We start from the raw sequence: 11,818 nt of genomic DNA on the forward strand, positions 1-11,818 counted from the left end.
TCTAGCAGATGCGCTCGTGCGCCCTGGACTTTGGTCATAAGCAAGGGACGAGACAGTAGCAGATGGGCTCACGCTCAACGCGTGACGACCACCGCAGAAAGGGTTCGCCCCTGAAGCTGCGAAACTAACCCAGTAAACCCCCGAGCAATTCACACGAATTACTCGGGGGCTCGGGGGCTACATCTAGCAGATGCGCTTGCGCGCACCTACAAAAAGCCATTCTTTAGACAAAAAGCCTCCGCGCAACTCCTAGGAATTACGCAAAGGCTCGGGAGCTGCTGTTGGGTACCCAGGAACCGGGTGCCCCAAAGGAAGCCCAGGAAAGCGACCAACTCCGCCAAGCAACCTACGAGGCGGACCGGGCGACCAACTCCGCCGAGCAACCTGCGAGGCGGACCAGGCGACCAACTCTGCCGAGCAACCTGCGAGGCAGACCGAACGACCAACCTTCTGCCGAGCAATCCCGCAAGGCAGAGCAAACAACCGGGTTACGGGCCAAGTCAACTAGCAAAGGGGAAGGACCAATGCTACCGATCCACGTCAGCGTGACAGGACGAGTCACCACCAAACCACGACTGGGCCGCGAGTACGGCGCCGAGAGGTCTTTGTCAGACACAACGGTATGCCACCACGTACGATCCCAGGCGAACCCCCGCTGACGGACGGGGCCAGTCAACCCCGGTTGTACGGGCCTCAGCATCAGAGTCTCTATAATGGCCCATATACGAGAAAGGATGGGACAATACCCCATACTGGGTGTATGTCTACGCATGCTGAAGGCTGACGCAAGGGCCATGACGGAAGATGAAGCTGTACTGAACACGACCCTAAACCCCACCGTAAGTCTACTCCACGGGAGCCACCGGACGTCGCTACATCAACATCGAACTTGCTACAGGGACCCGTATGCCGAACGGACAAGGCAGTCTGCCATGCCGAGAGTATGGCAACGCACGACCCTACAGGTGACGTCGGAAGGACTACGCCATCCAAGGACAACCAGTCGGGCTCCCCACTAGTAGAATACAAGTCCCCACTGTAAAACCCTGCCCTTGGACTATAAAAGGGCAAAGGTCACTTTCTTCTTCTACACACAAGCACACCAGTTGTAACACGCTCCAAGCAATACTACGATCAGCATTACACAGGAGTAGGGTGTGAACCCGAACCAGTATAAACCCCGTGTCCCATGTCTCTCATCGAATCCACAGCGATTCACCATTCGGAGTGAGTCCGCGCTAGCACCCCTGCCAGACACAAATCTCATTGTCCCTCGGTTTCCAAAACCACGACAGTATTGCTATTCCCTTCGTTCCACAGGTGTAGTATCCCCTATTCCCTGAACGACTTCCGACTGCTCGACATCCGCAGAACAAAGAAGTGTTAAAACAATGTTACGGAGGACCTCACTCCCACGAACGTCTTATACAGGTAGGTGAAAGGCGACAAGGCAATAATGAAGTTAAGGTGAGGTGTCCGATCTGAAGGCCGTAGAACTCTATGATATGAAGGAACAATCATGATAGTCCTCACCATCACGAATGAGTAGAAGATGTACTCCCCACACTCTCTTGAGCATGCGCAGTGGAATCATCACCACACGCATATTGTTTGAGGCTGGTGGCGAGGTCCACTCGAGGAGCCGACACACCTTGTCCAACTCCTCCTGGTTCAGGATCTGCTTGCTCAGCAATGAGTCCAATAGAGAGGTAGCTACCATGACACCGTGATGGATCGAGGGATAGACCGACTACAGTTGGTTGATAATAGCTAAGAGAGAGAAAGTGCTTGATGGCAAGTGCAAGAGATTGTGCAGAGTAGTGAACAAGAGATAATATGGAACCACTGTAGCACCCCGAAAATTCAAATCTAGAAAATTTCTTAAACTCGCTCTAAATTCAAAATGAATTTTAAATTTCGTTTCAAAATGTTTGTTTGCGAGTTGATCCCAACAAATAAAATATAGTGGTCTATATTCTCTCCAAAATCCTCCTCAAAATATCCTACAAATATTTCCCTAGTGATCCCCCTCAAATTCTTTTCAGAAATACCGCCTAAATATTCCACCGATATTTCTCCAAATATTTTCTCCTGAGAAATACCATCGAAATCATTTTTAAAATCCCTACAAATATTTTCTTAATAATTTTCCTTATGCTCATACGTATACATACGCCTCCAGTGTCATACAGTGAGCTCTACAAGCTAATTTCACTTATCCATGGCTAATACATGCTTATCTCCCACTAATCCTCGCCTCCTCTCCCTAATCCCCCCACCTTGCCTATAAATAGAGGGGCAAGGGGCTCCCCTCATGCCATCCCAAGCCATTTCATGGCAACCCACTCCCACACAAGCACAACACAAGCACAAGGGATCGTTCGGTCGTCCATTCGATCGTTCGTCCAACTGTTCATAGTTTATTCGTTCGTTCGTCCGATCGTTCGATCGTTCATGGTTCGTTCGTTCGTTCGTCCGATCGTTCGTCCGTTCGTTCGTCCATTTAATCTTTGTTCAGCCGTTATGCTGCCGAAATTCTGATCGTTCGTTCGTCCGATCATTCGATCGTTCGTCCGTTCGTTCATAATCCCTATTCATCGTTCATCGTTCGTTCATATGAACTATTCATTGTTCATCGTTCGTTCATAATCCCTATTCATCGTTCGTTCATACGAACTATTCATCGTTCATCGGATCATTCATAATCACTATTCACCGTTCATCCTACTATTCATCATTACTATTCATCATTCATCCGATCGCCCAAATATTCAATTGCTCATCCATCATGATGATCAGCTCACCTAAGACCTGCCAGACCAATATCTCAGTCATACGGACTCCGGTGACTGTGATTTTCCTTCCGGTAAGAACTTCCCGTTTGATCACCCATCCCAGAATTGCTCCAAGTTGAGCACGCTTAACTTTGAGGTTCTTTCGAACCAGGCTTCCAAAAAGAAAGGCGAACCATGTTTGTATGGATACGCCGTCAATCCTATAAAACCTGGCCTAAGATACCACAGCCCACCCGGACCAGAAAATCACAGTATTCTAGCCATCTGGGTCCCGCCTTACTATTGTCCCATGTGACACAGTAGGTAGGAACAGTTGCCACCAACATAAGCCTCTGCTCATGAACAGTCCAGAAATAATTCCTGGCACTCTGCTAAAAATACAATTGATTTTCCAAATATCTCCAAATATTCAAATTCTGGAATATTCCAGGAATATTCATTTTTCCTTTTCTTTTTTCTAATTCCTATGATTATAAAATCCAAAACTTCTCCATCCAAACTCAGATTTCAATAATTCTTGTTTCTAAATTCTTATCAAATTATTCCCTATCCAACCATGTCATCCCTTAAGCATGGTTCATATTCCAGAAAACTCCAAAAATACTCTTGTCCCATATTCTGCCTATAATTTCCCCATTTGAACTAAGTCAGACAATTCTTTCACCACTATTCCCATAAACAGTAAACTCTACCGTACCAAACCATATGTACCCAGCTATAAATACACCCAGTTACCCTCTCCCTCTCCGCACCCTCAACACCCTGAGCCAAGGCAAACCCCCACCCACTCAGTTACCCCGCTCTGCCGACCACACGCCTAGTGTCGCTTCGCCTCCAATCCACCCTTCTGGTAAGCACCTCCACTCCACCACAAGTAATATCACCACACCACATGACACAGATTTTGCTCAAGACTCTACCCATCCATATATCACCATTCTTGACCACTATATTGAATATTTGTTGATATACTTGCTGGTTTGTATGTTTGCTTGTTCTTGCTGCGTAGTTATCGGAGCATTCGTGTTGTCTCGTGAAGGCCAGTTCCGCGAGTCTACGCCAGACGGTGAAGCCAGAAGCCAGTTCCGCGAGCTCTCACCCTTTCGCTGGTTAAAGCACGGCAAGCTCACTGGATCCCTTTGATGCATAAATTACCTATGTTTTTCAAACACAACCCTCAGCCTGTTATTTTATGCATTATATGATTTTGCTAATAAGAGACATGTTAATATGGCCACCCAGCCTTAGAACTTTGCCGCAATTCATCTTTATACTCCTTGACATTTTTGTTACAAAAGGATTTGGGAAAATGTGTGGGTTTTTCAAAAGAAAATGTTTTTCAAAATGGGTATGATGAAGGGTTATCACCCTTATCATCTTTGAGTGGGATGATCAGGGACTCCCCCGTTTGGGGAGGGCCTTAAGGTGTTGGCTCAGCCGGGTTAGGTGTGAGCATGAAGGATTGTCCCTCTCGTATAAGGACTAGTTTGTCATTCTTAACTGCCTGTACTCTTATCAAGTACAACCATTCGAGACTGTATGGGCAGTCGCTTGATCCGAACTTGCACGGTCTGCACCCCAGGGTTATGGTGGCTGGGGAGCACCAGGAGAACAAGGAGGGGGAATGTTTTTGTCCTGGTTTGGGCATGGAGGTGGCCTTGTTCCTTTCGATATAACCGTTAAGGTAAAGTCATGCAAGGGAGGAAAGAGTTTCGGATTCGGGTCTCCTTGGCCATGAGATCGCAGAACCGGACTAGTGGGTAAAGTGTACACCTCTGCGCAGAGTTCAAAAACCTATTCGAATAGTCCGCGTCCACGGATATGGATGAGTTATGGCTTGGTTTGACAATTAGTGTTTTGTTTTCCAAAATATTTTGAAAATTAGTTTTTGAAAGGTCCGACGGTTGAGCCGTTAGCTATGGTGGACGGGAAGTCCAGTAGCTGTTTTTTTAAAAATGAAAACCGGTGGGAAACTATCGAGATTCCTGGATGGTTTAGTCCAGAGGATTTTGTTCTATTTTGAAAAACTTTCTGCTCCTTTGGGAGAGGATGCGCTTTGAAAATGATAAAATGTTTTGCAAAATAGCCCTGCATCAAAAACTGCTTTTTCTGCAAAAATATCCTGAGCTCGACATACTCCATGCATTATATCTGATTTCCCCATTCCGTGGGTGAAGGTGGCTACTGGGTACGTAAGTACTCACTCTTGCTTATTTGTTGTTTTTCAGAGAAGGAGATCGTTGATCGGGTAAGAGTTACGCATGTTTCCCAACCATGCCTGTGGCTGTTGGACCGCTGATTTGCTTCGCTGCGTATATCGGGCTGCTTCAGCCCCACTCTGATGACATGTCCCGAGTTGTGGACCAACTCTTAAAGTTGATCGCCACCTGTATAGGTTTGTCTCGTTTAAGCAGATCTGGAACCATCTGATGTATAAATGTGTATACTAGCCTCCTGGGACTAGTATTTGAATCACATTTGAGTCCCAGAGGATTGGGACGCTTCAACCACACACCCCAGATTTCAGGCATCCTTCTCTCCCTTTCTTACAACAATCGGACACAACACCCGAAGCATCACACGACCCTTGAAATTTTAGAGTCATGCGACATGACTACTGTCTCACGCATTGATTGTTGGTTAAGACGGTTAAAGCAAGCAGTATCAAAGTGTTGGAGCCCTATTGAGTGCGAGGCCTTACACAAGAGCCCTGATACTTCCTAAAATGTATCCATGGCAAGACAATCCTAGATGCCATGGCTCCAGCACCATGTGCGTCTTCGACCTAGTCGACCGCATATGGCATCGAGCGATTAAGATAAGGCTTTTGTCTGTCACATTTATTGCGGGAGTCGATGAAGCGGTCAAAGGTGTCACTGTAGCGCATCTTAGGTTGCATGTGTACCCATGAACACTATGCAGTACATGCACCTTCAACAGCTAATAGGTATGTCGAACTCGATGGTGTGGACACTCATACTTGCCACAATGACATGTCACACTCACTGTTGTGGCACATCAGAGATGTGCTTGTGTATGGTACAATAATTATGACAAAATAGTAGTAGTTGGACCCAATAATTGCAAGTCGTCTGGTCGATCCCTAGGACCGACCAGCAGGGGCGGAGCTAGAGAAAAATTAAGGGGGGTGTGACACTTCTTTCATGCCATATACATTCATAGATAATGAGCAATTCTTGTGAATGTATAAGGATGTCAACACTGACCCAAGAAGAATATAATTCAATAACTACGTAAAAATTATAAAATGGCTCATTAAAAAGACTAGCATTATCTGGTAGAGATCAAATCTGTGTTGCTTGCTAGAATAAATAATTAAATATCAATAATATTTTAGTTAAGAACTTAATAGCCTAACCTTACAATCTAGACAAATGATCAAGAATTCTACAATTGAAACTCAATTTAGCCACTTAATTAACTTGGTGGGAATTAAAATAAAAGTGGTAGTCTTTTAATTTTCTTTCCTTGCTTTTCTTTGTTATCAACATTGGGGAAAGACACTAGTAAAGCAACACTAGAATAAGGATTCATGGTCTGATGGAATGATGGAGCATGGAGACGAGCTACCATCTTGCCGAGTTGGACGGTCCCCAAGCGGTGGCTGTAGCCTAAGGCACCGGCAAGGCAATAAACTTTTTGTCATTCTGCTGCTATAGCGCTGTTTACTATGGTTAGTTGCTAAGCACCTAGAGGTGGATGCATGACGTATAGAATATGAGAGGCAAAGAGTCGGGCATCCGCGAGTGGGTGTCTAGTGCTGTAGTAGGCAAATAGACAGGTACAATTAGTGAGGAAAGATGAAGCGATCGATTCCTATATGCAGTTTTCCTGATGAGTGGTGGTGTAATGGGCTAAATATGTTGGGCTAATTAGCTAGCTGACTTTGTTTGATGGGCCTGGGTGCATGATCTTGAGTTTGGGGGTGCAAAAGAGGTGAACATTTAGCACTAAGCGTTGATTTCTGGTTTTGATGTGGGTGCAGCCACACCCACAGCCACCAACGTAGCTCCGCCCCTGTCGACCAGGCGACTAATCGTGATTAGGTGATGACCAGGGTGACTAATCAATCTCGGTCCTAGTCGGTCCCTGGTCGTCCTAGACCTTTTAGACTAGTAGTTAAACTTATATAGGTATATATATAAGTATACCTATATACATTATATAAATTGGAACAAACAGCTAGGATATATAAAATAACAGATTGCTTTAGCGTGAGTTGTGACTGACATGAACCTGACATCCCATAATCTCCAATTCTTCATCTCTCTATCAGCCTTGCAGCCCTTCCTCCTGAAGTCCTGATTCCTGAATAACAACATAAAAGCACAAGCCACAAGTAATAACCCAATTCCAATCATGATATTATGATAAGATAAAATAAGTTCATGTCTCAACTGTCAAGTCCAACAGTGAGCAATAGCACAAAAGATATGAGCATTGAGCAGGAAGTCCAGGAACACAAATGTAGCAAATAGCCTACTTGAAGCCTAGAATAATCCAAAGCAAATCATCATCCAAATGGAAGCCTACATCAACAACTTTAGCAGATCCAGATTCATCATCATTGTCCTCATCCATTTCATCTATTGCATCACCTTCAGGCTGTTGGGTTGTGTCCCTTTATCGCTTTCCAGACCGAGAATAAGAAATAATATGGCTAGAAACTACAGCAGCATGTGTAGAAGCAACACAAGGCAAGTTACGGCCCCTTAGACTATCCGTTGCACCAACAACTTCATCCACATTGGCCCAAGTAATATCAGCACCATCACTTGCATGAACCTCATTGTTTTCAGCAACCCATTCACTCTCCCATTGAAAGTCATCAAGCAGTAGTGGATTGCTTCTCTTTCCTTTGGAACCGAGCTCTCTGATTTTTTGAAATCTGTTTTGCATCTTACGGTTGTAGCTAACATACACCAATTTATCCAATCTCTTGTGCTCCAACTTGTTCCTCTTTTTGGTGTGGATCTAAAAGAAATTAAAAACTAGAAAATTTAGAACCATAGGACAGCAGGAGGTAATTCAGAACTACAGGACAACAAGAGGTAATTCATAACAGCAGGACAGCAAGAGGTAATTCAGAACAGCAGGTGTGCAGGACTTTATTTACATTAGCAAATACACTCCAATTACACTCACAACCAGATGTTGAACAGCAAAGACTAATAATTCTTTTTGCTAAACATTAGAGCTCATATGCTAGGCCACCATATGAACACCACCAAAGAACTGCAACTGCAAAGCTAATATAAATATACAATTTCATGCAGAAAAGGAAATAGTTTGAATAAAAAAACTTGCTAGGATTTTTTTATCTCTATCTCTTATGGCTCCTTGCTTTGAGAAGCACTCCCCTTCCGATCTCTCATAGTCATCAGCTTGCTTACTAATCACCGTTTGTTCATTATCATCGGCAACCATCTTCCACATACAATCATTGAACATGGATCTTAGCCTTGCAGCTTGTCTCATGTCTCTTTGTCCCGTATGGCAAAAAACTTCCTTGGATTCAAGAATAGTGCAGCCCCATACAATTTTTGCTCAATTTGGGTTTCCCATCTCTTCTCATAGCAATCTAGAACCTCTGCAAGTAATCTTTGGTTGTCTTTCAAAGCTTTCTTGAATGTGTTTTTTGCCACATCCATGGCTGCAAGATTTTAAGGAGCTGCTGGTGTCTCATCTCCATCAGCTATCCTCAAGGCAACAAGTAGTGGTTGTGTTGCTTTAGGGCAATTCTCAACTTTATTCCAAAATGGCACTGGCAAGACAATATTTTCTGCTTATTGTTCTTCTGTGGCAGTAGAGAAACGACTAACATGCCATTCTTCACTATAAAATAAAGCTCTCAGTCCATTCCTATGCCTATACATGCTTGCCAATGTAAGGAATGAGGTAGCAAAGCGAGCCACAGCTGGCCGCACAAGATCCCCACCTATCTTCTCTCTCATTTGGTCAAGAAGTCTCCCATGCTTGTAGATGAACCTTGACACCTTCTTTGCCATATTGATACAACTACTGAAATCTTTTATCTTGCCAATGTCCTCCAACATCAAATCCAAGCGGTGGGCAGCACAAGGTGTCCAAAACAACTGGGGCATCCTCTCCACAAGAATCCTACCCGCTGCCTTGAAGTTGGCCCCATTGTCTATGACAATCTGCATCACATATTCCTTCCCAATCCTGTTGATTTGCTTCTCTAATAAATCTGCCAACATTTGAGCATTAGCTACCTCACTTGAAGCATCAACAGACTCAAGAAAGAAGGTCCCTACTAGACTATTGGCAAGAAAATTGATTATGTGGCACTGCCTCATATCAATCCACCCATTAGACATAAGAGTGCACCCATATTCTTTCGAAGCCTCCTCCTGTTTCTTTCTCAATTCTAATGTCCTATTCACAACTCTATCAAGCAAAGAACCCTAGTGTCATGGTATGATGGTGAGCGATATCCAGAGCCATACTGCCTAATTGACTAAAGCATAATCTCCCAACTTATAGAGTTAACAACATTTAATGGAATATTATTCTCATAAAGGAAATCAGCAACATGGTCATCAACTATTTGTTTGGCCTCCTTATCTTTTTTGGTGCAGTGCTCAAGTGTAGGTTGAGAAGTTTTAGATCTATGCCTCTCAGCAACCACTTCTTCTGGTGTCTTGCAAAGCATAGAACTCACTGACTTAGAGTGCTTCTGAGTTTGTGGTTTTGGTGGTGCTGAAACAACAAATGAACTAATGGCTGCCTGAGTTATCTTCTTCTTCGCTTGCTTAACCTTAGTCCCAGAACTTGGTTCAGCTGCAACTTGTTCTTTTTGACCTTCATTTTCATCTTCTCCACCATCTTCATCCACATGCACAACCACAGACCTTGCATTCTTCCTTAGGTAAGCATGCATCTCTTTTGAAATCAATTCAGGCACACTAGCACATTTCATTGTATCACCAAAACCTCCAGCAAGATGTTGCTTGAACCTTTTTATATCTGAAGGGATGACCTTCCAACAGAAAATGCACTGCACAAAGTCCTTCTTTGTAAGATCTGGCCACCAACTATATTTCCATTCCGGGTCTTGTGATTTGGCTTTCCTCTTCACATCAATAGCTCGGGATGCAAGTTCTGGTGGAAGTGCTGCTACAGCCTTTTCAACAAGAGCATAAGAGTCTAGAGTAACAAAAGATGTTGAACCAGCACCAGGAGCACCACCTGATGCAGCCGATGATTCCACATTAGGCATAATAACTACCACTTGTGCACGGCCAACATCAAACTCTGTACAAGTGAAACACAGACAAATGTATAAGTCACTACTCGGCACTGGCTTAGGATTAGAGCACAACCATCCATTAGTTCAGCACTAACTGAACTACAGAGAGGGGAGAGAAGGGGAAGCAGGAGGAACCTTGAGATGACAAGCTCACCTCGTCAATGGTGCTGGAGAGTGGAGACGCCAGTGATCTAGAGCAGCCGTGGGTGATTTGGAGCAACCGCCGGTGATCTGGAGGCCGAAGCAACCGCTGGTATCTGGACTGGAGCAGGCGAGCAGGCAAAGGGGCGCATGTGACTGGAGCAGACGAGCAGGGGCACAGGTGAGTAGCCGCCGGTGATCTGCTGGAGTTCTGGAGCAGCCGCCGGTGACTGGAGGAAGCGAGCACATGTCGGGCGGTAGAGGAGGCGCAGACAGGGTTTAGATGCGGCTAGGGTATCGACAGAGGAGAGGCCAGACTGAACATTACTGTAGATGGGCCGAAAATAGCCCAATAGAAAAACCCTAGATGCTGGCGACCAGGAAGTACAAATCGGACGACTAATTGCCCTAATCGACTAGTCGGACAATTAGGACGACTAGACATCCAGATCGAGTCGTCCAGCTAATAGAGTATAAATAGGCGACCAGCCCGACTAATCGCGATTAGTCGGACGACTTGCAATCACTGGTTGGACCTCTGTTAAGTAGGGCCCTATACCCACGCACAGATGTAACTCGCTCCTCCCTTATGCTGAAAAAGAGATGTAGATCAGTATGGAAAGGGTTCGACTTTTAGAGACTTAACTTTATTAGTAGCTAGGAGCTAGCATATAGAAAGAACTCTCGCTTGAGTATGAACTCTCTTGTTCGGCTCACCAATAAACATCGCAAGAGACAGCTAGGGCCCTCCTCGCTCGCTAGATCAGACATCTGAGCGTGTAATTTCTTCCCACACTTGCATTTAAGTATTAACCATAGAAAAGATGCATGTAACTATATTCACGTGGTTCGAACCTCTCCACATCGTGCGTGAGCTTATAGCCATGTCGGTACCCTGATCCAACAGTCTCAAGCTATGTCCCTCTGTGTCTTTGGTTTCATCTCATATCTTAGTACGATGCTATCACTAAAAAGCTATGTATGTAACAGAACTAAAATATTTTATATAATTTAAAACTGATTGAGTATTACCTAAACCACGTTGTTGCAACGTTAGATCATGAACCAAAAAGGTACCATCAACATCGGTGCGATTATGGTTGGCAACTTCCACCCTTGCCGCAATAAGACTCTCTCCAACAGGACACCCTCTCGCTCCCCCTGTCCGCCGGAGGGGTACAGCCCGACCCCCTCACAGTCCAACGGTGCCCTGAGTTCGGCACCCTCTCTAGGAAGAGAGAGGCTGCTCCCTCTGTACATGGGGGAGTTCTAATCTCCCCTATTTCGGTAATCTATGTTTTAACTGTAAAATGAATTCCTTTTTAGTATAATTACCTGATAACAATATGTATTATGATACTACAAATATGGTAGTATTTTTTAGAACTCCAAAAACTGATGTAAAAAAGTCAAATAGCTCAGTTAAAGAGTAAATGGGAGCTGAATAGGGGGGAATGGTTGGAGTGGAGATGAAATATGGAGAATAATAGTTGAGGGGGAGGTATTTAAATATGAATAGAAAGTACGAATGGAGGGATTTGAGAGAGGAATGGTTGAAGAGAATCTAAACTATTTTGAACCTTCTCTA

The sequence above is a fragment of the Zea mays genome, chromosome 1, assembly GCF_902167145.1.
Source record: "Zea mays cultivar B73 chromosome 1, Zm-B73-REFERENCE-NAM-5.0, whole genome shotgun sequence".
In the NCBI taxonomy this organism is placed as follows: Eukaryota; Viridiplantae; Streptophyta; class Magnoliopsida; order Poales; family Poaceae; genus Zea; species Zea mays.